Source organism: Ictidomys tridecemlineatus, chromosome 10 (genome assembly GCF_052094955.1).
Source record: "Ictidomys tridecemlineatus isolate mIctTri1 chromosome 10, mIctTri1.hap1, whole genome shotgun sequence".
NCBI classification, from domain to species: Eukaryota; Metazoa; Chordata; class Mammalia; order Rodentia; family Sciuridae; genus Ictidomys; species Ictidomys tridecemlineatus.
The window spans coordinates 124,903,430-124,915,362 of NC_135486.1; positions in this window are offsets into that span (position 1 = coordinate 124,903,430).

The window sequence follows — 11,933 nt, forward strand, 5'->3', positions numbered from 1 at the left end:
GAAGGTTGCCAATGAGGAATTTTGCAAGGAGACGGCTAGGCGAAATGCAGCAGCTGGTTATCCTCAGAGAAATCTAGATATGTTGTTAGGAAAGGGACCTTATGAGGATCGGCAGCAACAAATTGCATATGATCCTGGTGTATATTTATAAATTGCTGTAGATGCAGTTAAGGCATGGAAGACTTTACAAGGACATGGAGGTTTACAAGGTCAATTATCTAAGATAATACAAGGAGCTAATGAACCTTACGCTGAATTTGTAGATAGGCTTATTCAAACAGCTACCAGAGTTTTAGGGAATACAGAACAAGCAATGCCATTAATAAAACAACTGGCTTATGACCAAGTGAATTGTTGGTGCAGAGATATCATTAGACCATGGAAACAGGAAGATTTAAACACATATATTAAATTATGTAGAGACATTAATGAACAAGAGCAAGTCATGGCAGCTGCAGTAAAACAGGCTTTAGATGCCAGAGACATTAATGAACAAGGGCAAATTGTGGCAGCTGCAGTAAAACAGGCTTTAGATTCCAGGCCAAGAACATGCTACAATTGTGAACAAACAGGACATTTTAAAAGGAATTGCCCCATAGGAGGAGGGTTTAACAAAACTAGGTATCAAAGGAGTAGAATACCGGATATTTGCCCATGATGCCGTAGAGGGAGACATTGGGCTAATGAATGCCATTCTCAAACCACCATAGAGGGTACTCCATTATCAAAAAACGAACAAGGACAAGGTGTTTATCCACAATATCGTGGACAAAGGCATCGGGCTCCGTTGCCAAAAAATGGACAGGGGGCCCCAATGCTCCGGGGCCCCAAACCACAAATATACGGAGCACTGGAGGAACCCAGCAACCCCAGCAACCCCATCACGGTAGTGCCCAGGACATCAGATCCCTCATCAGACAAACCAGAGGGAGCCCAGGGTTGGACATATGCACCTCCGCCAGATCAGTACTAACTCCAGAGATGGGAGTTCAAATCATTCCCACAGGGGTGAAAGGACCTCTTCCCAAAGGAACAGTAGGCTTATTATTGGGACACAGCTCTTCTACTCTAAAAGGACTTTTGATAAGTCCTGGGGTAATTGATCCCGATTATGAAGGTGAAATAAAAATTATAGCCAGTTCTCCAAAGGGTATATCAATAATTTCACCAGGAGATAGAATAGCACAGTTACTAATAATACCAAGCCTACATGATAAATTTTCCAGTCATGCTGTAGAAAGAGGTTCCAAGGGATTAGGCTCCACAGGTGTAGATTGGGCTATGCTTTCTTTAAATTTAGATTCTCTCCCCATGCTAAAACTAAATATTCAAGGACATGAATTTAATGGGCTACTGGATACAGGTGCAGACATTAGCATCATCTCTCGTCAAGAATGGCCAAAACATTGGCCATTACAACAAGCCACTCAAATGCTTCGAGGCCTAGGAGTGGCGACTAATCCTGATAGAAGTGCAATGGTATTAGATTGGAAGGATCCTGAAGGATGTGAAGAAACTATACAGCCATATGTATTGGATCATCTTCCTGTAAATTTATGGGGACGAGATGTCTTAGATCAATTAAGTTTGACATTAACAAATAATATTAATCAAAATGCACCCACTATTATGGCTAGACAAGGTTCTAGGAAAGGAAAAAGATCAGAAAAACAAGAACAAGGTATAGCAGCACCAATACAAATAAATCAAGGAACAGACAGACATGGGTTGGATTTTCACAAAGGGCCACTGAGACAATAAAAATTACATGGAAATCAGAAAGACCAGTATGGGTTCCTCAGTGGCCCTTAACTAAAGAAAAGATACAAGTAGCCCATGATCTGGTCAAACAACAATTAGTGGAAGGACATATACAACCTTCTGTATCTCCCCATAATATTCCCATTTTTGTCATCAAAAAGAAATCTGGTAAATGGAGATTATTGCAAGATTTAAGAGCCATTAATAATGAAATGGTCATTATGGGACCTGCTCAATCGGGGATTCCTCAATTGTCTGCTTTGCCAAAAACTTGGTATGTTTTAGTTATAGATATTAAAGATTGTTTTTTTTTTCAATTCCAATTCATCCTGAGGATAGTCAACGTTTTGCATTTACTATCCCTGCACTAAATCATGAAGGTCCTGATCAGAGATATGAATGGAAAGTACTCCCTCAGGGGATGGCTAACAGCCCAACTATGTGTCAAATTTATGTTAACAAAGTAATCCAGCCACTTAGAAATCAAAATCTTGAGCTACAAATATTTCACTATATGGATGATATATTATTAGCACACAAAGCTAAAAACACATTGCTAGAATGTTATGCCACACTTACAAACTTATTAAAAAATTATAATCTAGAGATAGCAATAGATAAAGTACAATTAAATTTTCAAATTAATTATTTAGGAGTTCTATTATCCTCAACCATGGTCCGTCCACCAAAAATTCAAATATGAGTAGATCAACTCAAATCACTTAACGACTTTCAAAAGTTATTAGGAGACATAAATTGGATAAGGCCTTATCTAGGTATTCCAACAGGAGAATTGGGACCTTTATTTGATATCCTAAAAGGTCCATCAGATCCAAATTCACCTCGAATGTTAACGCCTGAAGCAAGAAAGGCATTAAAAATCATTGAAACATATATGGAAAATATGCATTTGGATAGAATTGATATAAGTTTGCCTTTATTATTTATTGTACTACCAACAAAAAATATTCCTACAGGAGTATTTTGGCAAGAAGGCCCATTATTATGGATACATTTATCTTATTCTCCTAACACTATTCTTACTAGGTATCCTGAGGCTGTAGGACAATTAATACTCAAAGGAATAAAAACAGCAAAGGCAGTGTTTGGAATTTCTCCCAATAAAATTATTACTCCATATACTATGAATCAAATTGATGAATTAGCTAATGAGTTAAATACTTGGGCAATAATCATGTGCAAATCTAATGTTTCATTTGATAACCACTTACCATCTAATCCTTTGTTGTCTTTTTGGTCATTGCATCCTGTAATTTTTCCAAAAATGACAAGAAAAACACCTATCGTGAATGCTCCAAATATATTCACTGATGGGTCAAATAATGGTACAGCAGCAATAGTTACACCTGATCAAACTTTTACATTTTTAGTACCCAAACAATCAGCTCAAAAGGTAGAGCTTAATGCAGTATTACAAACTTTTGTGATGTTTAAAGATTCTGTATTTAATTTATTTTCTGATAGTCAGTATATAGTTAATGCTATAATATCCCTTGAAGATGCTGGTAGGATTTCCCCTTCTTCTACTGTTTTCTCTTTGTTTTCCACTATACAAAGTTTAATCTGGGACAGAAAATATCCATTCTTTATAGGACATATCAAGGCACATACAGGATTGCCTGGAGGCCTTAGTTTGGGCAATGATTTAGCAGATAAAACTACACATGACATACATATTTTCTCTACACTAGAAGAAGCTATAAATTTTCATAAAAGGTTCCATGTCAATGCTAATACTCTACAAAAGCATTTTAAAATAACTAAGGAACAAGCTAGACAAATAATAAAACAATGTCAAAATTGTGTGACCTTTTTACCACAAGTTAATCTTGGAGTCAATCCTAGAGGATTGATACCTAACCATATTTGGCAGATGGACGTCACACACTTGCTAGAATTTGGAAAATTAAAATATTTGCATGTTACAGTTGATACTTCTTCTGGATTTTTGATGGGCTCCCTTCATGCCGGCGAAAAAACTAAAGATGTTATAGCTCATTGCTTACAAAATTTTGCCACTGTGGGCATTCCAAAACAGTTAAAAACAGATAATGCCCCTGGTTATACGTCTACTTCTTTTAAACAATTTTGCTCATCATTTGGCATTACTCATATAACAGGAATCCCATACAATCCACAGGGACAAGGCATAGTTGAAAGAGCTCATCAAACTATTAAAATGTACTTATTAAAGCAAAAAGACGGAATTGGGAAGGGGTATATATTCCCCAAAGATAAACTTAAAATAACCCTTTTTACTCTAAACTTTTTAAATTTGGATTCATCAGGACTTAGTGCTGCAGAAAGGCATATGTGTCCAAAAAATGTACATAAGCCCAAGGTACTTTGGAAAGATATTCTAACAGGACAATGGAAAGGTCCTGACCCAGTAATTGTCTGGAGTCGGGGGTCTGTTTTTGTGTTTCCACAGGAAGAACAGCAGCCGATTTGGATTCCAGAGAGATTAACTAAAATCCTGACCCAGTGATTGTCTGGAGTCGGGGGTCTGTTTGTGTGTTTCCACAGGGAGAACAGCAGCCGATTTGGATTCCAGAGAGATTAACTAAAGAGATTCCTACAGACCAAAAAGAAGATGATTTGGCTCAAATCCATAACAGCTGATATCCAAAACTCCAATTTGGCTATCCTTATATATGCGACATAACCAGGATGCTTTTTTCAATATCTGTTTTATTTATTGCCCTTTCCCATATCATGAAGTTCTATTTTGTTTTTTGAGCTAATACAGACCTACATTAATGTTTTGCTGATCAGTTCTATTTTTTTTTGACTATAGAGTTTTTAAACATTGCAATGGAGATTTCACCTGTAAAAAGTTATAAGGCCTTTACTATTATGTTATGTGTTGTATGTATTATATTATGTGTGCATACTTGTGTTTTGTGTTATATGTTTGAATGTATGTATGTCCACATATCATATATGATGAGCGCTCATGAAAAAATGGATGCAAATATCTTTTTTTTATTCACGTGATTTAAATGGTTTAATTTAAATTGGGTAAATAACTGTTAAGAATTGTTTTAATATGTAAACAAAAAAGGAGGTTAACAGATCTGTTTGTTTACTTTCGCCTTTCCTTTTCATTATATTTAATAATTCTCTTCAATATAATGTAAATTGTTAAGAAAATTGTTTTCTTTTAGTGCCTTCTGGAATGTTACATAATTTTTTCTTTAGCCATTATTGCCAGAATTCCTACCTTCATCCCTGTGCCAGTGAAGAAAAAGATAAAACTAAACTACAGTTTCTGCAACAGCCATCACTGAACCGCTTACAGAACTTGCCTAAACTATGTGTCACTTGTATGCATTGTGAACTCACTTGTATGCATTGTGCATACAATATCTGTTGGTGCAGCGACTTGTGATAATGTTAGGGTATTTTTGCTGATGATGTCATCGGTGGTACAATTTTCCCAAAAGGAGCCGTCAATTGGCTTGGTATATCTTCCTCCCTTCTGCTTGTCATGATCGTTCAGCTACAGAGGTGAGGCAAAGAACCTTACCCCCCCGCTGGTACCTCTCCACAGGTGTGGCTGTATACTGGACTGGTAGTTAATGACAGGTAAGATCCAATTACAATGGTACCAACCTAAGACAGAAGGCTGACGCCCTGAGGTCAGCTCATCCGAAGACGGGTAAGGACCATATGTAGAATTGGACAACCTAAGGCAGGCATGGTCCCTAAGCCACATGCTTGTTGTTTAAACAGAGAAGGGGAGATGTTGAGAGCCACAGCCAAAGGGGCCCCAGCAAACTTCCAGCTGCCAGCAAACTTCCAGCTGCCAGCTGATGATTGGCTCACAGTGGCCCCAGCAACATCTAGCTGATTGGCTCCTCTGCGGTGATGTTCATTGGGCCGTTTCCCTGCCCTTCAGAATGCCAGCTGATGATTGGCTCACAGCGGCCCCAGCAACATCTAGCTGATTGGCTCCTCTGCGGTGATGTTCATTGGGCTGTTTCCCTGCCGTTCAGACTATGGAACTGTTCATTGGGGGACTTCTTTGGCTCCGCCCACACGACCCAGCCAATCAGCCTCAAGAGCAGGAGGATTGTGGGAGGTGGTGAGGTTGGTGTGAGGGGAGAGGCTTGTGGAAGCTGGTGGTGGCAGTTGGGCTCTGAGGGTTTTTTTCCTGAGGAGCTGTTTTGTTTGGCGTTTTTAGTTCTAAAAATAAAGTTAGTTTCTTTTGACAAGTGGCTCTTGAATTGTGCCTAGCCAGACTTCGGCAAGAGTGGGCATACCTTTAACAGCATTTAAAAAACTAGCAATTAGATTAGCAGCTGGCCACTTCACATTGTCTCTCTCTGGATCCAAACAATTTCAGATTAAATTCACATTTTTTTCTGAGTTATTGGTCATGCACCTGAATGTTTTGCCTTAGTCATACCAAGTGTGCAATTCTCTGCCAAGCCTCTCCCTTATATGCAAATCAAGATACGACTCTTCTGGAAATCACAGACAAGTTTCTATGATTCTAAGAATTGCATCAGTTGCACTTTCTTTACCAAGTTTCCTCATACTGCATTGAGGAAATGCTCTGTCTCTTTAGAATTAAAATTTCCCATGTTTAACATTGAGCTATTAAAAACTCATTCCTCTCCCCTTTTCTTTAAATTCCCTAACACATGTGTCTATTTGAGGAGTGTACAAACACCTGAAAATTCTCAGAGTTCCTAGCAGTGGTGTCCTATTCGGGCACCTATTCTCACTGCTTACTGCACCTCAAATTTACAGTCATCAAATGCAGGTGGTGGGTTGGATTGTGAAAGTTATAAGAAATTGTAAGAAATAAAGACAAAAGTCATGAAAATAGGTAAAAAGTGGGGCCCAGCGGGTTGGTCAGGCAGATGGGCTTGACCTCTAACAAAGAGGGAGAGTCCAACTTGCTTTATTATGTAGGCAAAAAACATTAAAAGGACTTACTGTGAGAAAAACTTCTTGAAGTAAACAAAAGTGAAATCTAGCAGGAATGGGGTAATTGGAGCCTATCTACTTGTGCAATATCTTCTCTAGCTCTAGGCAGCTGGCACTTCAAGGTTATTGAGCAAATCCAAATTTCCTTAACCCCAGGGCAGCAGGAATTTGAATTCAAAGCTATTGAACCAATAAATTCCAAGCCAGGCACGGAATTTACCCCACTAACAATGGCCACCTGTAGATGGGCCTTTCTCTTAGCACCATTGCATTGAAAGATTCCCAAAAGTGGTGTCTCTCTTTCCAAGTCTATGGAGTTCAAAGCAATGATTCATCTGCTGCTCTTGACATAAATACTTTCAGTTCACATGACCTAAAAGTTCAATTTAAATTAGGTAAACAGATGAAGTAAGTATGTCTTTAAAATCACTAACTCACAAGTTTTTCTCAGTGTTCAGATAATTAAGAGTGTTGCTTTCTATAAAATGTCTAGAAAATATCAATTTATTCTAGAATTTTTCTTTAACAAGAAAGAGATGGCTAGTACCTTTCACTACACCTGTCTTATGTCTTGGTTTTTACAATTAAAAATGAGAAAATTAGGTTTAACATCAATGGAACTAATCATAAATGTTAAGGAGACATCTGATTAATTTATAAAGTTAAAGTGCTAAAACAAACTGCTAAATATACAATCAAGTATTCTTAACTTCTTGAATTCCACTAGGTAATATAGTTAAACATTATGTATATTTTCATAAATGGGTAAATGGAAAAAGATTTAAGATTCCTTTGTGTCTGTATCTTCATTAAAACAAAGTTACTAAGATTTAAGATTCTATCAAGCATATTTTATATATGAAGAGTATAAGAGGTTTCAGTTGGGTTTCAATTAAAGTATCATAAAAACATAAAAATGTTTCATCTTATTCAAGTGGAGAAATTTGTCTAAATTTAGATATTTCATAAGGGTTGTTTCAGAAGGTGAATTAAGAAAAAGGATCAATAGCTGGGAAAGAGATATAAGAAGGTTTGAGGTACGGAAATATATTGGAGTATGGAAAGTAGAAGAAAAAATGTTTCTGGATGAGTAAGTTTTTGTGTGGTAAAGTAAAAGTTGTGGAATGTTTAAGTTGCAGGAGGTTTATAGAGGGTAAATTTCAAAAGGCTTGTGTGTAACTACATTGGTTATATATGATTAGCACAATAAATTAAAGCTATTCAATGTTTTCCCCTAAGGTCAAATATTAATGTATAAAGTTTAATCCTCTATGGATTGAAGTAACAATGATTTCTTAACATATTAAAAAATCTGATCTTATCTATCAAGATAATCTCTTGTGTCTCTTAAGTTTTATTCTTTAGAGGAACTAGTCTAAAATAAATTAAAATAAATAAAATAAATAGCAAATGTTATTGTAGAGTATTACATTACATTACTGAGTTTAAATTTTTATTTAAAAGCTAAACTTGGTTAATCTTAAAACATCAGTGTAATTGTGATGCTATCACTGGCTTCTTCATAGGTATAATAAATGAATTTATATCATCCAAGTATACAAGTCTTTAAAGTATAAAGTTTAGAAGTACATTTTACCAAGCTGGTGTTCTTCAAAGTAAAGTTTTGAGATTATTAAAAAAATTATGTTTCTTGGGGTCGGGGTTGTGGCTCAGTGGTAGAGTGATTGCCTAGCTTGCATGAGGCACTGGGTTCAATCCTCAGCACCACATATACATAAAATAAAGATATTCTGTCCACCTAAAACTAAAAAATAAATATCAAAAAATTATGGTTTTTTGGTTCATAGCTATTATACAATATCAAAATGTTTTTACTTTTGTTAATCTCATCTTGTATTTTTCTTGTAAACTTTAACTGTTATCTTTTAGTACCTTACAGAAGTATAACAGTCAATACAGGATGTAAGGCTAACTTCTAGTACTAATACATACCCCAATTAAACAAAAGGGGTAAATAACTATAAAGTTATAGACATTAAAGGTAGAACCCAGTACTCTTACTTTGAGGCTGGTGAATCTGTCTTCCTGCATGTTTAAGACCAAAACTTAGAGACTAAAGTTAAGGAAATAAAAGGACCAAGAAAAAAATTAGCCAATATTTTGCTCTTGCCCTCTGAGTCATCTTGCACCCAGGGAACAAAGGGACTTCTCTAAGGGTTTTGCAACTCTGGGCCACATGACCTCCTGGTCAGGGAGATCAATGACACCCTAGAGAACAGAAAGCTGACCAGTGCACATGTTGCAGAGGAGAAGGAGCCATCCTTGATGCTTCCAAGGGAAGTCACATGGCAGATGGCACTAAAGAAGCTAAGAAGCTGCTCTCAAGTTCCCAAGAGTGACTCCTCAAGGGAACTTAGCTGACTCTTAATAATATATAGTGTTAAACCCACAATACAAAGAAAAGACCACCGACTCCAATTTTTAAACCAAATTAAAACAAGCTTATATTATGTACACAAGACCGATGGCCAATGACTGCCTCACCCAAATGCAGGGCCAGATGACAGCATCTGGCAAGGGCAAAGTGGGTTTTATAATAAAAGTTACAAAGACGAGTGTCTTGGGAACTTACAGTTAACAGGGTTCTGGCAAGCATAATACAAGGGCAGATAGCAGATTAATGATCTTCATGGCTTGATATCTCAAGGTAGGAAGTAAACTCAGATTTCAACATCAGAATTAATGAGGATCAGCTGGCATTTCAGGGAGGGTTTTTATCTGGTCAGGGAAAGCCAGGCATGGGTAAGTTCAAGGCATGGGCAGGAATCTCAAGCAAGTTTTTAAAATATCAAAGTATGGTCAGGCCAAATAGAAATCTTATTATTTTACAGTAAAACAGAAATGAACTTTTCATGACTTTGTGATGAGATAGCTTCCAATCTTAAGATGGAATTAGGCTGGGTTCATCAATAGGAACAAAGTCAATTAGACAAGTTTAGTCTTAAACAAGTTATTATCAAAACAGAGTCATACCTGGACATTTAAAAGAGAAGACTATAGTTTTTTTTAATGTAATTTAAGATGTACACTTGTGTTTTATCTCCACCAAGAGTAAACAAATAAGACTGGAGGCAATAAAAGAGGGATTCTTAGACAAGATAACTATGAAAAGAGACTATCAGAGTCAAAAATTTTTTTTTAGTCAATAGTCAATTTATGGCCTACAAATCTTGCTAACCTCCTACACAGGTAATCTTGATCTGTGTTTGCTAGTAAGATTATCTAGCCCTAAGTAACAGAATAAAGGGATCTCTACTAAACACAGGGATTGTGCCAATAAAAAGGTATTTTGTAAAAATCAGATGACACTAGATAGTTTAACTACATCTGTGACATTATAAAAACTAAGTGTTGTGTTGACGTTCCTGATAACTTTGGCAATGTAACCAACATTCTTAAAGATTTATAGTCCCAAATAGAGGCTATGTTCTCAAGGCCTTATCTTGGAAAAATCTTCTCAACTCTGTTACCTCCTGGGGAGAGAGTATCGGTTTCTATGATCATCACAATATTCATTGACATGTTCCAGATGCCACAATATTTATTTTGTATTAATAATATTCTAGTACTCATGTATTTTTTCTCTCACAGAAGCACCCACCTCCCAGATGACTTTACAACCTGTTGCTTCTAAGCCAGACTTTTGTCACAGACCCCTCAACTGACTCTAAACATTCCCAAGGGGGAATCCCAAACTGTTTTCCCCAGGTCACCCCCTCTCAGCTCAAAGGAGCCAGAGTGGTCATCACCCATTTTCCCTTATACCACTAAGAGTTATGTCCTCAGAGGGAGGATTGAGGGTGGTGGTGGTGCAAAAGAACAGTCAGTATAGGTAATAAAGAATTGGTTCTGATCAGAAAGATGGAGGCTAATTCTAGAGGAAAGAAATAAAATGCTAATATCTCCTAAGCCCTTCCTCCCTCCTCCAATCTGTTGCCAAGGCTACCTGCCTCTATGGAATTGTTCTTCCCTGTAGGATAGTAAAAGTTGTTAATGAAGTACCTCCTGGGGCTCCTTTTCTGCTCGTTTGGGCAGACACAGAGAGGCAGCCTTTGAAGGCTTCTTTCCCACCTTTTGGCCACCTTTTTGTCACTAGTCACATAGACAAGATAAGGGGAGAAGGAGAGAATGAGAACAAAGGAAACCTAAAACCTATAAATGGGGTGGAGGGCTGGGGTTTTGGCCTAGCAGTAGAGTGCTTGCCTAGCATGTGTGAGGCCCTGGGTTCGATCCTCAGCACCACATAAAATAAAATAAAGATTTTGTGTCCATCTACAACTAAAAAAGTAAATATTTTAAAAATGGGGTGGAATACCTGTAAGATCCTTGCTTAGTGTCTGGATGGCCATCCCGAGTGACAACTGTCATCTTAAGAAAAAGTTTCACTTTCCCACCCAAGGGCTTTTCTGAGAAAGGCTCACCATTCCCTCATACCAACCCCACCCTTAACTGCCAGCATTAGGACCTGCCGCCTGCCCCATAAAAGTCTTAGAACCCAAGCCTGTTTTGCCTCTCTCTGTCTGTGGAGAGATGGCCCTCATATGTCAGCTCTGACAAATAAACTCTCATGTGTATCTCTGCTTGGTCTCTGTCTTTCATTTCTTGCTCACCCATCTCCCAATTCCTTGTGTTCCTTTCAATACCCCCCTTCATTGGACACCCAGCTCTAGGTCCCCTTCTTCATGGAGAAATCTATCTCTGTTTTATTCTTTAAGTAAAACTTGCTTTATTCACTTGCCTCAGCATTCCTCGGGAGTTCAATCTTCAGCACCTGGGGAAATGGGAATCTGCCCTGATTGATTGTCATCACTATCATAACTAGCTGTAAACTAACTATTCATCCTGGGGAGAACTTCAGAGCCTTTCCCTGTCTAATCTGGACCTCACCATGTACACAGAGGGGAGTTACTTTATGGAACAAGGCTGGGTATGCCATGATGACTTTACATGATATTTTAGAGGTACAATCTTTGTCCCCAGGCACAGGTGCACAGCTTGCAGCATTGATAGCCCTAAGGAGAGCACTTGAGACCAGCAAACAACAGAGAGATAATGTTTACATGGTCTCTAAATATGCCTACCTAATCCTGCATGCAAATGCAGCAATTTGGAAAGAGTGTATTTCAAACAGCTATGGAAATGTCCATAAAAAACTATGAACAGATCCTAAGACTGTTAGAAACCGTTAATTT